Genomic DNA, 21,695 nt, shown 5'->3' on the forward strand with positions numbered 1-21,695 from the left:
CCTTTGTTCTTGTTTCTACAGGGGTTCTAAGAATCACTAAAAGTCCACATTATTCAGTTCCTAGAATTTCTTAGTTTCTCTTCTTGATACTCTTGATGACCCTCACAGCCCCTTCTGTGTGTCCCAAAGCTTGGTGTTTGGATGTCCCTAAGTCCTGACTGTCCTTTCTTGTCATCACTTAGTATCATACAACCCTAGATAAGAAAGGGAAGGGAAGGGCTTGGCAGAGGACGGGAAGGAAGGGAAGAGAATAATATTTATTATGCACAAACACTCTTACAAAAATAAAGGCAACGTTATAAAAATAACCCACTGATCATCACATTACCTTCCTGTATCAACCCCTCATTCTCCCGTACTCCTTCTAGTTTGTCCACTGACATCTGTGAGTTTCCAATATCTGTGATTAGCCCAGATACATTCCCTAGTTCTGCTAGTTTTACTTATTTAACACTGCTATAAATGTTTCCTAAGTTGCTACATCCCTTCATCATTAACTGCTACTTATAAATTTTCTGAGAGTAAAATGTATCATGATGAAAATCATAATTTTCTGGCTGTGGGATTCTTAGGTTTATTGAATAAATAATGCCATAACAAATACCTTACATTTATAGCCTCTTTTCCCCATTATGAGTTAGAGAAAAGAGCATTTATATTTTTTTTTCTAAAAGCCAGACTGCATTTTGCAAATTCCTTACAGTAAGCTAAATATTTATCAGCTTTCACTATCCCATCTTTCCTTTATCTTGCTTTATTCTCTTGGGATCTTCTGGTCAGTGAAGCGAGGATTTAGCTGCTGTTTCTAATCATGACTTTTCCCATCAACAAATCTCTTTGAACACTGTTTCTTGTTCTCTGAAAAGGCCAGAAAGAGTTACGTAGGGCCTTGCTAACACTTCCCTCATTGTAGTCCACTCAGCAGAAATGATCTCGTCCAAAGCAATAAGAAAAATTCTATCATATGGGGCAAAGGCTCTGTGCAGAGCATCCCATTGCCAGCCAAAGGGTGTGCGGTGGTGCTGGGACCCAGAGCAGAAGTGGTGTGCAGAGCTTTATCAATCAGGGTCCAACTGGGGAAAAAAGAGAATCACTTCAAGCATCTGAAGCAGAGGGAATCTGACACAGTGAATCAATTACCCAGATAAGGGGAAAGCTGAGAAGGTGAATGGGAGTGGGAAGACAGTTGAGAGATCAGCAATAGTGGGACGTCACCACTACCCCTAGACTGGGGGAGACAGCCAGAGTTGACTGGCAGAACCTGGGCCTAGGGGGCCTGTCCCAGCAAAGCTGAAGTCAAGAAAGAGGGGACGCAGCCCTGCTGGGGACACCACCCTGGTGGGGACACCAACTGAGTCCAAAGCACTTGAAGAAATACCCTGGCTTCATGCTTCTGCCTTTTAAGCTCCCATGGATGCCTCTTGTTGGTGGAACCATGCTAGAAACCAGAAATATGAGAGGCTGTGATGCACAACATCCAGAGGCCAGCCCCACAATTCCTACAGGGCAAAGTAGGGAAGAGTGAAGAATGAGCCCAAGAGCAGACAAGCCAGGGGTCAGGACAGAATCACATTGCCAAATCGTAATTCAAAATAGCACTGAAGTCAGGAATAACATCTGCTGAAAGAGCTGGTCAAGAGAGTAAAAGGGAGCTAAATGGTTTCATTTTAAACACCCATATCCAGCGTGTAGCTCAGCAGTAGAGTCCCTGCCTATCAAAAACAAAGTCCTGGGTCCAATTCCCAATTATGGAAGGGGAGAGATTTAAGTACCTGTATCAGTTATACACATCTATATTTTTAGTTGCAAACATTACTACTTATAAGTTTAAACCAAAAAAAAAATGATTTATTAAAGGACACCAGTAGATCAGACATGAAAGTTACTGCACTAATAGCACAATCCAAATAACCCAATGGTAGGATGCATAGGCTGTCTCTGCAGAGGCAGTGCCAGGACCCTGGATTTGTATGGCAGACACAATTCAGGACACTGCAACCAGCCTTCTCTGAGGCTGCCTTGGAGAGCTGATGTCTCCTGCCATGTGTCACCAATGTCCTGTAGAATTTACTTTTCCTGCCTCCTCTTGATTTTCACCAAGTTGGGGCTTTTGTAGTGCATCTGACTGAGAAGCTTGTGATATCTGCCTGCACCCTGCCTGCAAAGAGAGCCTGGAAAAGAGAGTTCTGGCTTCTGTGCTAGGAAAGAGGGGACTCAATGTGGGAAGTGAAACTTTATTAATGGACAACTGTTCATCAGATGCCAGGTGGCCACACATATGACAAATGTTCAACTTTTGTTTACTATCAAACATTCCCAGGTATTGCTGCAGTTGTAACCTTGGATACAAATAAAGGGAGTGATGGTACCACTGAGGAAATGATCCAATGTCAATGCACTTGCCACATGAGGGCTGGTTCCGTTGATGCTCTTGATTGATGGGACAAATCCACATGTCTTGGTCATGTGATAGCTTTGTCTTCTGATGTCATCATGCCAGAGACCCTAAGCTACCATCAAATCTTAGAGTTAGAAATGGACTCAGAGAACATCTAGCCTCCTTCCCACCCAAGTGCTCCTGAAGCTCTACTTGTTAGAAAGATTCTTTATAACTGCCATTGATGTGTATTTCTGCAATGAGGCTGTCTTTGCAAAAATTCAAAAGTAGATGAACAACTTACATAAGTGTTAGAGATAAGGATTGGTAGGGATAAAGCCAGGTGCACCCTGGGACAACCATTTGAAGAACTTTGTCTTCAAAGAATATAAGAAAAAATTTTAATCATTTCCTTTGAGATTATGTTCTGGTAATATGAGTGACTGTGTTATTTTTTTGTAATCATCATTGATGGAGTGTCCCCTTCTCTATCTTCTACTGGGTCAGAGTCTAGGGATAAAAAGATGAATAAGACAGCCAGGCAAGGTGGCACATGCCTATAGTCCCAGCAGCTCAGGAGGCTGAGGCAAAAGGATCATGAATCCAAAGCCAGCCTCATCAAGGAACTCAGTGAGACCCTGTCTCTAAATAAAATACAAAATAGGGCTGGGATGTGGCTCAGTGGTTGAGTGCCCTTGAGTTCAATCCCCGGTACCCACCTACCCCCCCCCCACCAAAAAAAAAAAAAAGATGAATAAGAAGACATGGTTCTTGCTCTGAAGAAACCCACAGTCTAATAAGAGGCAAACATATAAGTAGGTAAATGGGGATGTCACCAAGGTAAGAACTACAAGAGAAGAATGGACAAGATATGGTGGGAGCCTGAGGAGGATGTCTAGGAAGACCCAGAGAGATTCAAAGTAGATGAGGGGCCCTTGAGGAGGGTCTCTAAGGCCAGAGAGACCAGATGGACACAGCTTGGGGACTGCTTTTTTGTTACTGCAACCAAATGAACTGACAAGAACAATTAGGAGAGGAAAAGTTTATTTGGAGGTTTATATTTCAAAGGACTTAGTCCACAGAGGCTGACTCCATTCTTTGGGACTCATGATGAGGCAGAACATCATGGCAGAAGAATGTGGTAGAAGAGAGCAGCTGGGGACATGAAACCAGAAAGCAAAGAGAAAGTCTCCTCTCACCAAGGAAAAAATATATACCAAAAGGTATGCCTTCATGGCCCACTTCTTCCAGCCATATCCTACCTGCCAACAGTTAGTACCTGTGAGGGACTTAATCCTCTGATTAGGTTAAGGCTCTCATAATCAAATCATTTCATTCTGAACTTTATTGAATTGTCTCACACATTAGCTTTTCAGGGGACACCTAATATCTAAACTGTAACAGGGATAAAGCCAGACAAGCTCAGTCAGTCTGGCGAGGTGGGACAAGGATATCTAGGTAGGAGACTTTCTCTGATGGTGGAATAATGAAATTGGAAATTGAAGACCTGCATGTGAGGTTGGTATTATAAATGGGTGTATCTTCCATGGTATGTTCTTCAGGGATTTTGGAAAGAGCCTCTTTCTTTCTTTCTTTCTTTACCTATCAAAGTACAAACACAGAGTCAATGCAAAACAAAACAAATTCCCTCAACAGCAGGGTTTGCACATTTTTCCTTTAGGGAACCAGAGGGTAAATAGTAATAGTAGTTGGCCTCCCTGACCATGTACTCAGTTTTTGTTACTTTCCTCCACTTTGCTATTGTCATGCAAAAGCAGCCAGAGCCAGCACACACCGTGGACCTCACATATCTGTGGGTTTTGTATTCGTGGAAGTCAACCAACTACAGATCAAGATTTTTTTTTTAAATTGCATCTGTACTGAATATATACAGATTTTTTTCATTTCATTATTGCTGAAGTAATAATTATGTCAACTAATAACATGACATTGATGTTGTATTTGATATTATAAGTCATCTAGAGATGATTTAATTACAAGGGAGAATTACATAGGTTATATGCAAACACAGTGCTATTTTATATAAGGGACTGGAGCATCCTAGAACCAATCCCGAGAACAACTATTAATGAGTATGGCTGCATACCAATAAAACCTTACAGACAAAAACAGGAAGTGGGCGTGATTGGCCCCAGCAAATGCCCACCCTTGTTCTACAGGATCAAATTTGAAACCATCATTTACCTCTTGGTTTTCCAACTCTTTCCTGAGTGCACAATTAGAGTTTATGGGTAGAGGTAGGACCTGGAGGAAAGGTCAGCAGAGGAAGGCAGAGGCACACCCAGGAAGAAAAGTGAGTTGCAGAATGAAGGGGTCCCTTTATCTCTGTGGAAGAACAGCACCCGTGTTAGAAGGACAGGTCACCAATCTTCCTCAGGGTGTCTCCGGGCTGCCTGTCCTGCTGTCTAACTGTGGCTCCACACTGCCTGGCTGTACCTTGGCCAGCTGATCTGTGTTTTGCCCCTGAGGTGACTATGAACATGATAATTTATATTTTGGTACAGAAGCACCTTTAGCTTCTTTGAGATGAAAGACTCTATATAAAACTGAATTATGACCCTGCTTAATAGGAACACAGCTGAGTTTTTCCAAAAGTGGAGTTAAACCCCTTCAGCATCTGTGAAGTGCTGGCTGTAAAGGATCCTTGGCTATTTCAGCAGCCCCAGTTTTTGCTGTTGATTCTGTGTGTAATAAATCATTCTTTTCCAAGTCCAAAGATGTTGGTTGCCTTTGCCAAAATACTAAGAGGAAGATCTCAGACTGGTCCAAGCTGAGTCTGGATTTTTGCTATTATTATTATTATTATTTGCAGGGGTGATACTGGGGACTGAACTCAGGGGCACTTAAACACTGAGCCACATCCCCAGCACTATTTTGTATTTTATTTAGAGACAGGGTCTCACTGAGTTGCTCAGTGCCTCGCTTTTGCTAAGGCTGGCTTTGAACTCGCAGTCCTCCTGCCTTGGCCTTCCAAGCCACTGGGATTACAGGCGTGCACCACCGCGCCCAGCTGGATCTCTGTTTTTTAGTTGTTTCTGAAGCGAGGAACACTCTCACAAACTCACTCTCATATGCACACACTCACATACACATGTTAATTCTCCTAATTACATTCCCAGAATAGCTACTCCCTTGCCCTGTAACTTCCCGTGGATTCTCATGACACAGGTTTAGTTTTTACACCAAAGGTTTGAGTTGGTTATACTCTTTTGTTATTTTTTATACTAAAGCACTCCATGTGTTATGGAGCAAAGTTATCAACAGGTGTCATTTTCCCCACCACAAGCCCAGGACACCAAGGCCAGACAGCCTAGGTCACCCCTGAGCTTCTCATCAGACACTATTCAACAGGCATACCAACATGTCTTTTTTTAGAAAAGACCATAAGTGTCTTATCTTACTCCTTTGGAATTTCCCACAGTTATTTAACCTCTAGTTTGGGGAAAGTTGGTTTGAGGGTTCTTCAAATGGTCCTGAATGAATGCTCCCAACAGATTTGCAAGCTCCATTCACTGGAGGTGGATGGGTGCTTCTGCTTGCCAACCACCTCATCACCACCTCCTTTCCCTCCCAGCTAGAAACCTTGTGGTTAAAATAACACACAGCCTCTATTCAGAGCTCAGACTCAGAGCTGCTATCAGAGGAGGCAGATTTTGGATTTAGAAAACCCTCAGTAGAGGCATCCAAGTTGCTCTTGAAAAATTCTGTGTCTCAGACTTTCTTGAAGAAACCAAGGACCTCCTCAGGTAAATATTTCCTTCCCTTTCTTCATGGTTCTATTGCAAATCTGATTAAGAAACTAGGGTCGAAAAGTATTGGAAGAAGCCAGCTGCTTTTTTAGCTTTTTCCTGGTGAAGAGGGCTTGTGCCTTTCTCTGAAAGGGGAATAAAGAGATTAAACACAGTGACATTCTCTGTGGAGAAGGGCTGGGTGCTTGGGAGACAAGCAAGCATAGTGAGCTCAGTGGGGTCTGGATTAAGGAGAGGAGGGAAGGGATGATGGAGGAGGTTTTCTATCCGGGGCAGCAGCACTGGGGCTGGTCAGGAGAGAACTCACACAGGAGCGGTTCCTAGCACTGTGTTGGCTTCAATATGCTCTTACTGAATAAATATAAACTGGGTATCTTTCCTTTGCTGCTTCTCTTTAGGCAATTGAGTGCTACTGTCTTTCTCTATATACTCCACTTGCAGATGTTTGTGGAAGTGCTGTATTATCTTCTATTTTCATATATTTTAAACTCACACCTTTCTCTAGTGATAGATCATTAAAATGTGTCTCAAGTCTATTGTAAAATGTGTTAATGTTTTCTTTGAATACCAATAACCGTGGTCTTCTGAAAGAACAGCTCACTTGCAGAGTAAGGTTTTTTTGTTTTGTTTTTCAGAAAACTTGCCACCTTTTCTCTTGAATTTTCTCTTGAATTGCCCACTTATTTTCTTTTGTAAACATTTGTGCCCATGAACTATTTCAATATATCTCATTGTGACTGAATCAGGCATTCATTCATTGGCCAATCTGTGACTCTCCTTCTCTCCCAAGAGATTATTATTTTTCTTTCACAGCTTTCATTTGAACAAAACTTTATTCCTATTTGATGACAGAGCCAAATCAATTAATCACCAATTGTCAGTCAAATATTTATTCACGAGCATTCTATAGGTTTTCCACTGGAATAGGGAGAAGACGGTTTCCAAGACTCATTATCAACCTTGTTGTTTACAATGTGTTTTGACTACCGATAATATTCATTAAATGATTTCCAAACATTGCTAGAGAGTACAAAATGAAGCGCAAACTTTCAGGCTTCAGATTATAGGTATGACTGGAGTGATCATATGGCTACCATAGTTGAGAGCTCACTATGCAGCAAGTACTACCCTTGGCACTTTGCTATCATCTCATTTTTTTTCTCAACAGCCCTCATTTTATACATAAGAAAATAGTAGCTTAGAGAGGGGCTAAGTACTCAGGGGTACCCTGATGACAAGTAGTAGACTGAGTGCTCCAATCTTTAGTGTGAGGCCCACACTCAGGCTATGGCAGCATCAAAAACTTCATCAAAGAAGAAGGGGTCAACAGGCATCCAATGGCCAGAAGGAGCTTTTCTGTGGGCAAGAGGCAGGTGGAAGGGCCTGGGGTGTCTGGGAGACAGTGCAGCAGTGCATGCACTGTTGGGAGGCAGAAAGGGAAGTTCTGGACAAACAGAGGCAGAGGAGTTGGGCATGGGAGGCGCCACTGTGAGGAAGTGGAGTTCTGATGAATCCTGCTCAGAGCTGCCTGGGTGCTTTCTGCTTGTTTGACCTCTGCCTGCGCCTAGCTCACTCCAAGTCTCATACTCTCAGGGCTCTGCCCAGATCTCACCAGGCTTTCCTTGACCCTCCTATTCAAAGAACAACCAAAACCACTCTCGTTAACTTCCTCTAAAAATTGCGCTAAAATACACATAACATACCATTTTAACCATGCTTAAAGCAGGTAATTCAGTGATATAGCATACATTCATAATGTTGTGCACCCATATTACTATCTATTTCTAGAACATTTTCATCACCACCAAAGGAAACCTTCTATCCATTAAGCTGTCCCTCCTGTTGCCCTCCCCAGACCCCACCCTGGAAACCACTAATCTGCTTTCTGACTCTATGGACTTTCCCACTTTGTATGGAAACATACATTATCATATATACTTTTGTGTTGACTGATTTTATTTAGCATGTTTTCAACATTCATCCACAATGAGGTGTATGTCAGTGCTCCATCATGTTCTACAGCTGGAGGATATTCTATTGTATGTATACATCACATTTTGTTTATCCATTCACCAGTTGATGGTCATTTTGGTTGTTTCCACTTTCTATCTATTGTGAACACGCTATGATAAACTTTGGTGTGCAAGTTTCTCCATGAGCATGTATTTTCAGTTCTTTTGGGCATATACGTGGGAGTGGAATTGCTGGATCATATGGTAATTCTATGTTTAACTTTTTGAGATACTGCCAAACCATTTTCCACAGCAGCTGCACCATTTTACATTCCTACCATAAATGTAGGAGGGTTCAATTTCTCCATATCCTTGTTGCCAACACTTATTTTCTATTTTTTTAATACAGTCACCCTAGTAGGTGTGAAGTGTTATCTCACTGTGAATTTGAATGGCATGTCCCTAGTGACTAATGATGTTGAGCATCTTCTCATGCATTCGTTGACCATTACATTTTATTCCTATTGTTAGAGATTATTTCTCATTATACATAAATTATATGACTTATCACTCCATGCCACATTATGTCTTTATTTAGAGAAATAAATTTTTATTTAACTTTTTCTAGGACTGCATAAGCTCCATAAAACGGGGACTATTCTGTCCATTATTGTATGTCAGTACCTAGGACACTGTTCAGCATTGTAGGTCAATTGCATATGTGTGTGTGTACATAATATACATGAAATATGCAATTTAAGAGCAAATTATCATTATCTTTAAGACTTGGGCCTAGAACCTCTTTATTCTGCAGGTGGATCACCAGTGGGGGCATCATTTTGAAGGGAGAGTCATGGATGTCCCATATAAATGCTGGTCCCTGTATCAGCTGGTCCATACCACATTCCCCACCCTCCTCATCATCTGCTGATGCTACCAAGACAAATTGGTCATAGTGTCCTTCTACCCTCCACCACCCCTTGGATTGTGGGGAGAGAGGCTGAAGCAGCTGAGTAACTGTTTGGATAATGAATTCTAGGCAATGAGAACCAGAACCAGGCAAAACAACAAGGAGACAGTGGGGAGGAAGGGATAAGAGGGAAATTTTGAAGAAAAAGTCATTGAGATTAGGAGAATGGCTAGAGTGTTAAACAAAGATGATTTCAAGTTTTGAATTTGGAAGGTTGGAAAGATGATGGTACCATTATTTAGACAGGAAGTAAGAAATAGGGAGAAGAGAAGGGTTGTTTCATATTTGAGAATACAAGATATGTGAATTTGCATGCTCGAGGAGTGGGTGGGATACGGCCCTACAGCTTAAAGGGGGAAACAGGACTTGAGGATGTGAGACTGAAGATCCTTGGTTGAAAGTTGGAAGTGAAGCATCAAAATCAGTGAAGTCTGGGCCAGGCACGGCAGTGTACACCTCTAATCCCAGCAGCTCAGAAGGCTGAGTCAGGAGGATTGTGAGTTCAAAGCCAGCCTCAGCAAAAACGAGGTGCTAAGCAACTCAGTGAGACCCTGTCTCTAAATAATATACAAAAATAGGGCTGGGGATGTGGCTCAGTGGTCAAGTGCCCCTGAATTCTATCCCTGGTCCCCACCCTCCCTCCCCCCAAAATCAGTGAAGTTCGGAGAATTGCCAAGAATTTCTGAGAGAAAAAAAGAGAATCTGGCAAACTGAATCTACCTGTGCTCTTCTGTCCCTTGCAGCCTCTAAAAACACCACCCAACTAGCCTCACTCCCAACCACCTGCAGCCCATGGTCCTGAGTGAAAGGTGTTTGATAAGCACATGTGTTCTGGAGTTTGCAATGATGCTCTTGGTATATACTGCCTTTGAAGTCTATGTGGCTTCTTGGTCCCATCAAGCAAAATTCTGTTCTTCTAGCCACGATTCTCTTCCATTTTGAGGACTAGTGGTAGAGATTGGTGTCAGTGAACACAGATGGGACTTCCATCAAGACAGATGAGCCTGGAGGCCTGGGAGGGAGGCATTTGAGGAGGCGGGAAGATGGTCAGCACCAGAGTAGGTAGTAGATAGAAACTCCCTAGCTCTGTCTACAATTCTAGCTCCTGTCATGTCAAAGGAGTCTGAGCTCTGCCTCATTAAGATTCAGAACAGAAAACAAGTCCCAAAGCATTCATTTTGGAATATGCTCATGGGAACCGGCCAAAAAACATGAAAGAGTTTTATAGACACACACACACATACACACACACACACACGGGGTGGGGGTGGGGGGGGAGAGAGAGAGAGAGAGAGAGAGAGAGAGAATATGGACCAGCCCCTAATACTTCATTGGGAATTTTCTTTTCCCTGGAGGTGTAGGCAGAAATGTGAGTTCCTGAAGAAGGCATCTGTTATTTAGGCTGGAGAAGTTTGACTTCAGGATGAGAAGTTAGTAGCTAAAATTTCCTCCCACAGACTTTTTGACAAATCCCGTAGGAAGATGACTGCTGCCATCATTTCTCTGGCTGTGGACACTGTAGATACTCCTGTGTGAGGAAGTGAATGGTGGGAATGGTGGGACATCTTCTCCTCCTAAGCTTCCACTTCAAGTCTCATTATGGTATGGATATGTGGAATCTGCCAAAAGCTCATATGTAAGACAATTTAAGAATTTTCAGAGGTGAAATTATTGAGTTATGAGACCCCCTCACTGTAGGCAGATGGGGTGTGGATGTTGGAGAGAGGTCGCTGGGGGAGTGCCTTTGGAGTTTTCATTTTGCCCCTGGTGAATGGAGCCCTCTCTCTCTGCTTCCTGGGTGCCATGTCCTGAGTTGCCTTTCTCTGCCACATCCATCCACCATGATGTTCCGCCTCACCTCCACCCTAGAGCTGTGCAGTCAGTGGTCTATGGACTGAGACCTCTGAAACTGTGAGCTAAATCAACCTTTCCTCCTCTAATTGTTCTTGTCAGGTCTTTTGGTCACAGCAAAGAAAAAGCTGACTAAAACAGGTTTGTAATACTGTTCCATGCCCAAAGTCTTCCTCTCGAATAAAATTTTTATCTGCCCATTGCAAAGCATCGTGCTCCAATCAGAAGGATGTGTGTATACTAACACTTCATCAGTTCTGAGCTGGAATAAAATAAATCTGAGAGTCAAGTAGACCTTGCTGTCACTCCATGACAGTCACCTTTGATGTGCTGCCACTCTTGTCACAAAACAGAACTCTTGACAGGTTTTTGGAACATGACCTGCTGCACAAGGTGTCTCAGGCAGAAGAAAGGTATTTCAGGGTAGGGTACATATTTTATAAAGTGGTATGGCAAAAATAAATAAGTAGAAAGTTTTCAGGAGATCATGACTTAGGCAATTCAAAAGCAAATAAGTTTGTCTTTATTCTGAAATAATGTTGCGTTAGGACTGAACTCCTTGGGTGTGTTTTCTCTTCCTCCTCTTCCTCCTCCATTTTTTGTAACGTTGAGCATGGAACTCAAAGCTTTGTGCATGCTAGGGAAGCACTCTTATCACTAAGCTACACCCCCGGGCCCCCACTCTATTTTTTGAGATATTACAATTTTATGTCTAGGAAGTCAAAGAAATTCTGAAAAACACAGTGCAAAAATTCAAAGTAAATGCAAAATATATTAGTTAAATCTAAAGAGCTTAAAAATCATAAAATATTACAGAAATAATATAGTCTAATGCCATCATTTAATTAATGCATATAATAAAATTATTACTTTTTAATAATTTAAAAAATTTATTTTATGACTAATATGTACAAATATTACATTTTATTTTATTTTTGACTTTTTGTAGTGCTGGGGATGAAACTCAGGGTCTTGTGCATGCTAGATAAGCACTCTGCCATTGAGCTACACCACTAGCTCCAAATTGGGTAGGTCATGAATTAATTTCTCTGCTTATTCATATAACAAACATTTGAGTAAGCTCACCAAAAAACCATTGGCAGTTCCACTGGGAAGGACACACAAGACTCTGTTCCTAGTGTTTGTTGAGTCTTAAAATTAATTAGAACTGCTGTGGGAAAAGTAAGAGAAGTGCATTAAAAAGTAGCTGTGAGGATCGGCCTTGGGGCTCCTTGAATACAGCTGTGGCTCCCTGCACTTGAGTTGTTGCTTACCTTAGCATGCCCAGCCAGGAAGACAAGAACTGAGAACTCTAATGGGGAAATATCTTGCAAGGTATTTGAACTCAAAGAACTACAGTGTTCATCCAAATTAACCTTTTGTGGTACTGCAGGCCTCACAGGAACCAAGTTCTACAGGGTGTGTATGTGTCTTTTCCTGTTGTGCCCTTCCCTGTAGTAAAACAGCTCTTTAAAATGACAGATGATGTCTGAAGCATCTTTTGTAACAATGGTCCTATTGTTCTGGAATTCTGATGAAACTGAAATAGGGGTTGGGGTCTTAGTACCAGAGGACATTTTGTCCTGAAGGGAGTGATGTGTTTCTTCCGAGATGTTGCCTCAAGGAAATAAATGCTTAAAAGAGTTAAGCACAGTTAGGTTCATGCTGGGTCTGAGCCAGTTCAGGATACAGGATGTCAAACCACCAGTTTGGATCTTGACACATAAATTGTAAAATCAGCCTTTGAGATTTTACACTTATCAAATGCAATAATGTCAACTAATGCCAATGCTAATCTACCAGAGACAGATGATAAAAATAAAACAACCACCCCACTGGCATTGGGCTATGAAAAATATTATGTGATTTTTAAAAATAATAACCGAACCTTCCTATGGCTTAATTTTCTTAAACATTGTGTTGTTTCAGCCCATAGAAACTGAAGAGGTGAGAGGAGCCCTTTGGGGTTAATTGTCACTGTAGCAGGGCTGGCGACCACAATCAAGCTCTGCCTTGGTTGTCATCATCCTTTTCAATATCAGCCACAACAGGGATGTCAAAAAGTCATTTCCACTCTCTCCATGAGTACCTCCCTCCCCCACACAAAAAAGGCCAAATGCATTGAGCAATACAGAGCAACATAGAATCTCAGTTTTGAGGGTGTATTTAGCAACAGAACTGACCTGAGTGGTCTTGTAATCTGCCTCTTTCTAGCATAAAACTCTGTAAGCCTCAGTTTCCTGATCTGTATAAATAAAAATAATAAAAGGCCCTAGCGCCCTGGGAATGTTACGACAATTTTGTGAACTACTATGTGCAAAGCTATAAGCTCATTCAATCATTGTTAACTTTTATAATCTCAGGTAACCTGCCCAATAACAGAACTGAGCCATGAATTTGCAGCCAACAACCAACCTGCCTCTCTTCTCTCTCCTGTGAATCTAGGCACAAAGCACAGTTCTAGTGAAATTCATCCTCTGTTCAGAATCTGTGGCCAAATCAGATCTAATTCCTTTAGTGAAGCATGTGAAGCCCCTCAAAGAGGTGCTTTCCTTTCCCATCCCTCTCAGCCCTTGAGTTCTACACTTCAGGAATCCAAGAGTCCTTTCCCCTTTCCTTTGAGCCATGCACCACCAGGCCTCTGTCAGTTTGCCTCTGAATATCCTCATTCCCAACGCCCTTTCCTCCCATCTCTGCCTATAAGCTAGTTTCAATCGGAGATGGAGTTAATTTCTTTTGGTGTATTCCCAGGATCTTTCTTCGAATCTTTCCCATACAACTTATTGCTTTCACATGGAATCAAGACTTCTGTGTTATATGGCAAATTCCTTGAAAATTGAAAATAGATCTTGTTCATTGTTGGGCTTCCCAGTATTTTTGCAAGCTATGCTGTGAATAGCCAAATAACAGAAAAGTTTTGTTGAACTGAATGGAAAAGTTGACTCTAAATATTTTTTTGTCAATAGAGAATGGGCTTGTTAGGGAAAAGGAACTAGAAGGGCGTGTGTGTGTATGTGCATGCAAAAATTATCATCTATAAAATACACATATCACATTTGAAGTTCCTTCTAAATCTAAGCATATGAATCTGAGTTATGGTCTGTTATAATTTGGGGAATGTCTTCCAAAGGTTCATGTGTAGAAGGTTTGTTTGTTTCCCAGTACAGCATTATTCAAAGATGGGGCTTTTGAGAAATGATTGGATCATGAGGGCTCTGACTTCATCAGTAAATTAAACCATTGGTAGATTAATAATTTTGAGGCATTATTAGGAGGTGGTGGAAACTGTAGGTGCTGGGGTCTAGTTGGAAGGTTGCTGGGGGTGTGCCCTGGAAGGGATGTCTTGTCTTTGGCTCTTCTCTCTCTCTCTCTCTCTCTCTCTCTCTCTCTCTCTCTCCCTCTCTCTGCTCTGGCTGCCATGAGATAAGCAACCTTCTTCCACCAAGCCCTTCCACCATGACATTCTGCTCCACCACAAGCCCAGAAAAAATGAAGCCAGCCTACCATAGACCAATACCTCCAAAGATGTGAGCTAAAATAGATCATTTCTCCTCTAAGTAGGAAGAATCATGTATTTTGTTCCAAGCCAAGAAAGATGACCACTGACCTTTATCCTCTTTCAATATACTTTTAAATATGATAGCAAAAGATTAATTAGGATTGCTGGATCATAGGCTAGTTCTATTTTTAATTGAGTTGCCATTTCTGTTCTCCAGAAATCCTACTTTGGGGTCTCTCTCTCAAGGAACTGAAATCAAGATCTCAAAGAGATATCTGCTCTCTGGTGTTTATTGCAGCATTATGAACAATATCTAAAATAGAGAAACAGCCTATATGTGCATGAATTATATAATCCTCCCATTCATTGAAGCAAAAATAAGATTTAAAAAAAATGTTAATACAGGATTTTGTGCTTAAGGAACAAAGTTACAATTTTCACCAAGAATCATGAACCCATCTCTATGTTAGCATAAATTTGGATTTTGTTCATGTATCCTATATCATTATTTTATAGCCTATCACTATTTAAAATCATTTTTGTTCATGTTTGTTTACCTCTTCCCATAAAATGAAATGACTATGAGGACAGGAATTTCTGGTTTTTCTTACTCATTGCTATTTTCCTAGCACAGTGCCTGACACATGGTAAGTACACAAGCAACACTTGCTACAGAGACTTTTACCTTTTATCAAGAATTATGAGGTCTATTTGAAAAGGAACGTTTAACCAGTGAACAAATCCATTTCAAAGCAAACAGCCTGAAGCATCACAATTTTATTGGATTTGGGGAAATAAAGTAGGACTAATGGGAGTTTTTACCCCTGATTTCTTTAGAAATATATGGAAGAGACAGAAAATGTGAAGTTGGGAATGAATTCCTTGAAGGCTTTTAGTAACAATTAACCGAGATCTTTCTTTTGTCATGATATTTTATATTTCAAATGTGGGGATCATAGGAGTTGGGAATATTGGGTAGGTTTTATTTCTCCACGTTTTAAGAATTCTTTCTTAACATAGACAAAAGTAGAAATAGATTGAAAGTTCAGAGGAAGACTATGGAGGAGAATGTAGAAAGAGACTACAAATCTCAAAAGATGCTGCTGCTATCTTGGTGGAAAGTAAGTCAGGAATTCACGAGCCCTCAGGAAATTCAAATGAAGGAAACAGTGAAAACATGAAGACAATTACATTGCCAAGGCAAGAACCTCAGATAGAGATCAGCTTGCCAACATGCGCTCCAAGGATTTAAGGGAAACAGGAAGTTATTTGAGCCAATGTGGTAAGTGGAGCAAATAAGGGAGAAGTGGGTGGAATTTTAAGGTTGAAGTTTTCATGACAATAAGTTATTGGACAGCAAGAACTTTGGAATGGCACTTAAAGAGAATATGAGTCATCTCAGAGACTAAAGAGATTTTTTTTAAAAGATGCCAATGTGTTAGGAATAAACTAGAATTCATTCATTCTTTGACTCAGCATGTTTTTTGTATCTTTTTAAAATTTGTTCTAATTAGTTATACAAGACTGTAGAATGCATTTTTACACATCATACATAAATGGACTATAACTTCTCATTCTTCTGGTTTTACTTGATGTAGAGTTACACAGGCCATGTAATCATATGTGCAGGTAGGAAATAATGTCATTCTGCTATCATTCCTACCCCCATACCTCCTCCCCTCTGCCTAATCCAAAGTACCTCTATTTTCCCCTAATACCCTGCCAACACACACCTTTATTGTGAATTAGCATCCATATATCAGAGAAAATATTCAGCCTTTGGTTCTTTGGGATTGGCTTATTTCACTTAGCATTATATTCTCCAGTTTCATTCATTTACCTGGAAATGCCATAATTTCATTATTCTTTAAGGCTGTGTGATTTTTCATTGTTTATATATACTCCACAATTTCTTTATCCATTCATCTGCTGAAGGGCATCTAGGTTGGTTCCATAGTTCAGCTACTGTAAATTGAACTGCTATAAATATTGATGTGGCTGCATCGCTACAGTTTGTTGATTTTAAGTCCTGTGGGTATAAAGCTAGGAGTGGGATATCTGGGTCAAATGGTAGTTCCATTCCAAGTTCTCTCACTTGGCACTTATTGAGCATAATCTAAGCATGGTAGATACAAAGGTGAATAATCCAGCCAAATGCAACCTCTGCTTGCTTGGAGTTTATATATGAACAAATCAGATAATCTCACCAACGAAGATATAAATTCAAGTAGGAATTGGAGGGAAAGGAATTCAGACAGAAGCACGATGAATGAAGGAATCAAGTCTAGATACAGTGAAGAGAGTTGGGGCGTCTGAAAGCTTTTCTAGGAGCTGAGATCTGAAGGTGCCCAGGAGCCAGCTAAGGGGGAGAGAGAATGGAGGTGGGTGGAGTAATCCTAGATAGAAGTTCTTTGGAGTAAGGAATCATGATACCTTCAGGAAACAGAAGGAATACAAGGAGAGCTGGAAAACAAAGTCAGGAGAAATCACATAAAATGAGGCAGGAGCAGACTCAAGGGTGACAGTGAGATTTTATCCCAAAAGTCATAGGACATCATAGGGTGTTACAAATTCTTCTTATGGGAATAATGAGATGGAACCTGTAACAGGAGTCTCCAGATTACCAAAATTCATCCATTTATATGCCAAAACTATGCCAAGTTTTACCACCTTTGATAGATAAAAATCTGGATTATACTTGTTCATTTTCTCTCCACCCCTTCCTGAAGCATGCTTCCCTGAGTGCTTAACATTTTTTGATGCTCCATGGCGTCTACCACTATACTTTTGAGATATAAGCTTTCCTTGTCCTAATGTTCAGGAATCTCAGACTCTTTCTCCTTTTTGTGTCCTGGTTTGTTTTCAAACTTTTTCATTTTATGTTGCTGCCATTCATTGTACCTGCCTCTCTTTTGAACTAGATGCTTAGAATCTATTGTGGGATAAAACTTGAGAGAACCCAACTAATAGGCTTCTATAGAGCTTTAATACATAAGAAGCTCTGGGGCTCCTTCAGTGTTATTTGGGTTTCCCATTGGTGTCCAGATGGTAGGGTGACTTGGTTAGGCTCCAGTTGGTGTCTCAGTGCTTGAAGTCCAATGTAATAGCTATGAGTCACATGTGGCTATTTAAATAATTAAAATTAAAATCAACTAATTAAAATTAAACGATATTAAGAATTCAGCCCTTAGTTGCAGCTAGCAGCATTTCACATGCTTGATGGCCATATGTGGCTAAAGGACACCATATTAGCACAGGTATGCACATTTCTACTATGGTAGAAAGTCCTATCGGACAATACTACCATAGCATATTGTAGAGAGCTTGAACTAAATAATTTACATGTCTGTCATTAATACTGTTAAGCATCTCTAGGCATGCACCAAATACAGAACTGGATGTAGCCTTTCTTGTTCCATAAGCATACAAAAACACATCCTATAAATTATTATTTCTTTCGGAATTGTTATAATTACTGTAATACTATTGAAGAAATGCTCAGAGATCTGCTATTTCCAGAAGAGAAATGGACTCAAAGCTAATTAAAATTCTGCTTTTGCTCACTGGAAAATCTGAGCTCTTGCTTGATTCACCTTCCCACAGTGTCTCCAAATAGAAGCAAGTCACATACGTGTCATGCAGCCTTAATCTATTTGAGAAATTCCATGACACCCCCCCCCCCACCCCGACCAGAATCTTTGTCAATTCATTCCTCAACCTTGGAAGACCAGGTATATGCAAGAACCTGAGACATTGGCATAAACAGATGCTCATTTTTTAAGAAAAATCAGTTCATTGAACTGATGAGCTAGTTATGCTCTGAGCTCAGAATAGCAAATGAAGAAGAAACAGATCCAAGATATTCCAGCTGAATGTCACATAAAAGTCATGTCAAGGTGTGATGAATAATGCATTAGTGATTCCTTGATTCTTATTATGTGCCAGCTTGAGAATGTGATCTGAGCCTTGAGATTTCCATAATAATAACAGTAATAGCATTTATCCATTAGCACTAAGCCCTGTAATAACTCTGTGAGGTAGTAGCCTTTTTCACACATTACAGATGAGGAAACCAAGGTTCAGGTCTGTGGAGCTTGTGGTTCAGCAGGAATCCAGTACAAGGCTGGTCTAGTGGGGCAGCCCATCACACACCAACTCCTCTGGAGGGTGTGTGATGCCGGTGGATCAAAATTTGACTTTGACCGACAATGAGAGGAAAATGGAACACAGCATTGTTGTTTTTTTTTTTTTTTTTTTTTTGACTTGTGGTCTGCTGACTCAATGTGACATGAGTTTCAAAGAGAATTTCCACTTTATTGAAAAATAAAAAATATAAGAAAATAGAAACAAACCTTCATGAAGCCTCCAGGATGAATGGGAACAGCTGGTTTTGTACTAATTTGATCATTTTTCATTATCACAGTTCCACAGGTAAAATCCTATTCAGGGCAAGACTGGGGTTATAGGATGAGGCAAGGTTTCTCCCCCAGAGAACTCAGCTTGCCCACCAGAGTGACTCAGAAATGTTTTCTGAGCATCTTTCATGTGTCAGGCACCCAAGAACCAAGATTTCACCCTTGCCTGAGAGAAGCTTATGGTCTGGCCTGGGAGACCAACAGAGAAGCACATAATTGAAAAACAGCAGGATAAATGCTCTAGAACTTGGACATATCAAGTGCAAATTAGTAGAAAATGAAGTGCATGCTTTCAACTCCAAATTCAAAGTTATTGCAGGTCTGATGGGGATGCAACCTTACAAATGAGATGAGATGGACAGTGAGCTTCAGGCTGTTGGCTTGAGTGGAGGCCATACATACAAGGAAACTAGGATGTGACATCCATTATCAAAGCCACAGGGCCACTGGTGAGGCTGGCCTGGCATTAATTTAGAACTACATCTTCAAAAAGTCATGATTCAGTCACCCGGGTGTAGAATCAGCTTTAAAAATTGACTGGTAAATATCTATCAGCAAAACTGAGCTAGACGTGAAGAAGTGGGTCAGGGATCCAAGAATAACCTCCAGAGCTGAGAGCCATGGATTCATCCATCAGGGGCAAAATTGAGAATGCAAGTTCAAGGAAGGTGAGAAAAATAGGGACAGAGATGAAATGATTCAGACCTCTGGGACATAGAGAATGGACACAGAGTTTTCCCAGGGCCAGAGGTAATGCTAGGGAAAGGATGAGTTGATCAAATTCTCCCAGAACCATGCTGCTTAAGTCAGATTTTTTTGTCGCTGTGACCTAAAGACTGGACAAGGACAACATAGAGAAGGAAAAGTTTATTTTGGCTCATGGTTTCAGAGGTCTCAGTCCATGGACAGCCAAATCCATAGCTCCAGGCCAGAGGTGAGGCAGAACATCATGGCAGGAGGGCATGGAACAGCCGCTCAGGCCACGGCAACCAGAAGCGGAGAGAGTTCTGCTCAGCAGGGACGAAATATAAACCCCAAAGGCACATCCCTTGTGTCCTACTTCCTCCAGCCACACCCTTATTTCCTATATTTACTGCCCATTTAATCCCTATCAGTGGATTAATCCACCAATCTGTCCAGACCTCTCATAATCTAATCATCTCACCTCTGAAAATTCTTGCATTGTCTCACAGATGGATTTTTGGAGAACATCCCTTATCATAACACACATCCCACAGCTGGTGGGGTACCATCCTGTATCCACCCTAGACTGAAATGGAACTCTCTTGGGGCCACCAACCTACATAGACAACTTTGAATGGAATGACTTTCTGGTGAAAACTAGATGTTCCCCTTTACACTCCCAAACGTGGGAGTTGGTGTGCTTGTTTCAGAGAAAGTGTAGGAGGAGGCCAAGATGGGGAATTACTCCACACCTCAGTGCAATCAGGGGAAGAGAAATCCAGGCAGGAAACTGGGTAATGAAAATGACCGAGAATGGGAAGGCTAAATCTGGGAGGTGTGTGGGCAAGGAGAAAAGAAAGTAGGAGTGGGCGGCTGGTGGCTAAAGCAGGAGTGGTGCCTTAGTTTACAGCAGTAAGAGGACTGATTTCTTCCTGTCAGACTGCCATCCAGTGTCCCCAAGACTGCACAAAGGAGGACATGGGTGGAGATGGAGCTCCTCTGTTCTTGACCAGAAGGTGAACATTCTATACGCAATGACAGTAACTCCACATAGTACCTAGAAGTCTGACTTGTGCTTTTGCACCTCTCATATTTCAGAGTAGCTAATGAATTTTCTTACTGACTTTGGTCTGAGGAACACCAAAACGGGAAGACAAATTCCTCATGATTTCCTAAAACAACCCCAAAACAAGTATCACATTCTTCCTTTCAAATGGCAGCAGCTATCTCATACTCAGTAAAAATCTTCATGGGTGTAGCAAAGCTCTAGGCAATAATTACAGAACCCCAAAGTCTTTATAACAAGATGTCCAAGTTCTCAGGTAGGGACCTAACTATTGCAAGCAATAGTCAATAAGCCCATATTCTTCACAAAGATTTTTGAAGACTCTAGCAAAAACAACTTGGACTTCCAAATACTTGTGGAATATCTAAGCTGTAATTTATCTCCAGGATTCTTTTTGCTTTGGTGCTGCTGCCAGAGTTAAACCCCAAATATAAGATTCTTTCCCTGATAATGGAAGAGGGCTACAAACAAGGTACTAGAGCTCAGGAATGGAAGGCACTGAGCAATCCTGTAAACAGGTACTTGTCACCGATTCAGCAAGCTGTCAAGCTTCTTTCTCTGTTCTGCAGTGCTGAAGGGGGCCAGTTTAGGGCTTTATATCTGTCTCAGTCTTCTCCACAGGCAGTTGTATGCACCAACAATTCCACTGAAATGCCAGTTCCAAACTGTCCAAACTAATGTGGGTGCCAGATAAGGAAAGTATCTTGTAAGTGACACTAATATGTGCACACTGAATACTAATACTAATAGACTTGTAAACAACATTAATATATGCACAACACCCATTGTTAAACAATGGATATGCCATAGAAATCTACATGGAAAAACTAGGAGACCGACTGTGGGTTTATCACTGTTTAAATCACTCCCAATGTGAGTCATCCCTTACTTATACCTGAAGATAGATGCTTTTGTTGCATGATCTTTGTTTCTACACTGGAGACACAGCTCTCTTCGCACCTCAGAGTTTAAAAGGATAGTAGATTCAATATCCATGACCTTGGTGTACTTGCACATCTTGAATTACTTCTACAGTATATCCCATCTGTTATTTTTTCCAACATTTTATTGTGGTTTATTCATTATTTTAAAATTTATCTGTAATTTTTGT

General features: G+C 41.0%; 1 protein-coding gene across 2 annotated transcripts in view; it reads left to right on the forward strand.

Moving 5' to 3' along the window:
* Window positions 1-5,999: 5,999 nt before the first annotated feature.
* Jcad (junctional cadherin 5 associated) overlaps window positions 6,000-21,695 on the forward strand; it is a 100,993-nt gene continuing 85,297 nt past the window's right edge. Inside the window, exon 1 of one of the 2 annotated variants that reach the window (XM_046448344.2) lies at window positions 6,000-6,144. The gene's annotated coding sequence lies outside the window, so the exon portion shown is untranslated. The remainder of the gene's footprint in view (window positions 6,145-21,695) is intronic. The other variant, XM_058580531.1, reaches the window with a different exon arrangement.

The sequence above is a fragment of the Marmota monax genome, unplaced genomic scaffold, assembly GCF_021218885.2.
Source record: "Marmota monax isolate L192 unplaced genomic scaffold, Marmota_monax_Labrador192_F-V1.1 WCK01_AAM20220418_F8-fsc00066, whole genome shotgun sequence".
NCBI classification, from domain to species: domain Eukaryota; kingdom Metazoa; phylum Chordata; class Mammalia; order Rodentia; family Sciuridae; genus Marmota; species Marmota monax.